Below are 3,173 nucleotides of genomic sequence, written 5' to 3' on the forward strand. Positions count from 1 at the left end.
CAACTATGACGAGAAGCAGGTGGGCTGGATTAGGCGGACGCTGCGACTCCTCACTCCCTAACAATATTCAGTTCAATTTTATTTATATAGTGCTAAATTACAACAACAGTTATCTCTTTGACTATAAGCTTTATCAAAGAGGAAAGGCTTAAGCCTATTCTTAAATGTGGAGATGGTGTCTGCCTCCTGATCCCAAACTGGAACCTGAGTAAAATCTTCTTCCACATTGTGGCCAAGAGGCTCTCCAATGTCCTGTTGAGCAATAAATACATTGACACGTCTGTGCAAAAGGGAGGCATACCAAGACTTCCTGGTTGTCAGGTACACATGGGCGTGGTAACCCAGCTCATCAGGAAAGCAAGAGAAGACAGAGGGGACCTGGCTGTACTGTGGCTGGACCTCACCAACGCCTATGGCTCAATACCCCACATGTTGGTGGAGATCGCACTGGAGAAACACTGCAGAAGGCGAAAGATCTCATCCTGGACTATTACAGCAAGTTCAGCTTGAGAGTCTCCACTGGCCAGATAACATCCGACTGGCACCAGAGGGAGGTGGGGATAATCACTCAATCAATTCATTTGTCAAGGCAGCAGAAACAAAGTGCAGAGGCCCCCTCAGCAAGTCTGGAGTAAGGTGGTGGAAGGTTTTGAGCAAGGGGTGAGCAGCTATCTACTCAGATGACTGGGGCTTCTACATGGCCTACTGGTAAGTAACATTAGGCTATATGAGCACACCAACAAGCTCAGGCTCCCTTTTAGCTCAGTCAGGGAGGAGTTTATTGTTGCACAGGCACGTGAACACCTGCAGTACTCAGGATCCAGAGATGCCAAAATGTCTGGTGCAGGGATTGTTGTGAGGACAGGGAGGAAGTGGAGGGCAGCCGAGGAAGTCCAGCAAGCAGAGACTCGGCTGAAGCACAAAGTCATGCTTGTAACAGTGGCACGAGGCAGAGCCCAATTTGGGGGCCTAAAATCAACCCAATATGGCTCTGCCAGCGGAAACGAGAGGTAGAGGCTGGTACAAAAGGAGGTTAGAGCTTTAGTCGAGGAAGAGCGAACCAGCAGACCAGTGGCTGTGCGGCAGCAAGGCACCTGGATGAAGTGGGAGCAGGCGATGGAGTGTCACTTGGAAGGACACCTGGAAGTGGAACCCCCAGATGATCAAGTTCTTGATTCAGGGGATCTATGATGTCCTCCCAAGTCCATCCAACCTGTGCACATGGGGCAAAATAGAGCCCCCCTTTGTTCCAAAATAGGGACATTAGAACACATCCCGAGCAGCTGCTCCAAGGCGCTGGGTGAGGGCCGGAATCAATGGAGGCCCGACCAGGTCCTTAAATTTATCGCTGAGAAAATCAGCAAGGTTTTTACATTCATTTTTTTGTATTCTTTTTGTGACTGATCTGGAAAGGACAGACGATACACCCGAGCTACGGCCAATGCCATTCACTTCATCAAGGACGGACAAAAGCCAGAGAAAGCATAACAAAACAACTCTGTAGGTTTGCTCTCCACGGCCCAATACTGGGCGATGACAGTTGACCTGGAAAGGCAGCTGAAAATCCCAACACACATCACCCAGTCTAAATTGAGACCTTACATCCTCTTGGTCTCTGAGGCCACAAAACAACTAATCTTGTTGGAGCTGAAAGTGCCCTGGAAGGATAGGATGGAGGAGGTACAAGGGAGAAATTTTGGGTGGAGGAAGGACCAGGTGTATGCCAGTAGAAGTGGGCAGCAGGAGATTTGCCAGTCCCTCCCTGAGCAAGGCCTGCGCCACGCTGGTCATGACAGGTGCCAACCAAAGAAGAGCCATAGGAAACAATGTGGAGGCATCAGAAAAAGACATTTTGGTGTACATCTTGTTTAACTTTAGGTCATGAATGTGTAAATGAAATATTTTGAAATCAGTATTTGGCTATGTTATTGGAATTTGGTTGTGTTTGTGTTTCTCTGTTTAAAGGGGAATTTCAGTGTTTTTTAACCTAGATCTGGAGAAAGTCTCTCTTGGTTTTGTTGTAATAGTTTTAGACAGCTGGGGACTTATTTTGATACCTAGTTAGGCATAGAATCGAATATTGTTAGGGAGTAGTAGTTAGTCACATAGTTTTCAGATTTATCTACATATAATCAAGAATTAATAGAACTAAAGGGAGACTTGGCAACAGCCCGATCCGGTTGGGAGAGTTCTAGCCCGGCCGGGCTGGAGCTCCTTTACCTCGTCTCTCTTGGTTTTGTTGTAATAGTTTTAGACAGCTGGGGACTTACTTGGATACACTGCCTCCTCTCTCCTCTATCTTTCTATCTTTTCATTTAGGTGCATCCATGTCCCAGAAATGCGTGTTACTAACCTTTTCTGGGGAGTCTTCCCCGAGTCCTTATGTTCTTTTTTCACCAGCATGTTCCCTTGGATCAGAGAGGCTCCGAAATCAGGGTACAGCTGTCGCCATGGTCCCGCTACACGTTTCGTGATGCCATGTTCACTGCTACCTGCGTGCCCTGCTACGTCCTGCTACGTCCTGCAACGTCCTGCTACGTCCTGCTACGTCCTGCTGTGCCTTGTAATGCCGCACAGCGTCCTGCTATGCCATGAACTACTACAAAGAACTTCTACAAACTACTAATTTTTTCTATTTTTATTGCCACTCTCATTCTAACCCCAACCGCCCGTCAGACACCGCCTACCAAGAGCCTGGTCTGACCGAGGTTTCTGCCTAAAAGGAAGTTTTTCCTCGCCACTGTCGCACTGTTGCTTGCTCTGGAGGAAACTACTAGAACTGTTGGGTCCTTTAAATTCTGGAGTGTGTGTCTATCTGTAAAGTGTCTTGAGATAACCTGTGTTATGAATTGATACTATAAATAAAATTGAATTGAATTGAATTGAAAGTTTGTTGTGTTGGAGTGCAGAAACAGTAGCTTTGTGATGTGACTATTATTTCTAGTCATAGTAACATTATCTTTATTGTTACAATAGTTGCCTCTAGTCATCATACCCTCAACCGGCATTGGCAGATGCCAGCCCACCAAGAGCCTGGGTCTGTCCAAGGTTTCTGACTAAAAGGAAGTTTTTCCTTGCCACTGTTGCACTTATTGCTTACTCTTGGGGGAATTACTGGAATTGTTGGATCTTTGTAAATTATAGAATGTGGTCTAGACTTACTCTATCTGTAA

At 46.5% G+C, this 3,173-nt stretch overlaps 1 pseudogene; it reads left to right on the plus strand.

The window, feature by feature from the left end:
- LOC116671587 (uncharacterized) overlaps positions 1-1,885 on the plus strand; it is a 6,238-nt pseudogene extending 4,353 nt beyond the window's left edge.
- The last annotated feature ends 1,288 nt before the right edge of the window (positions 1,886-3,173 follow it).

The sequence above is a fragment of the Etheostoma spectabile genome, chromosome 21 (genome assembly GCF_008692095.1).
Source record: "Etheostoma spectabile isolate EspeVRDwgs_2016 chromosome 21, UIUC_Espe_1.0, whole genome shotgun sequence".
Classification (NCBI taxonomy): Eukaryota; Metazoa; Chordata; class Actinopteri; order Perciformes; family Percidae; genus Etheostoma; species Etheostoma spectabile.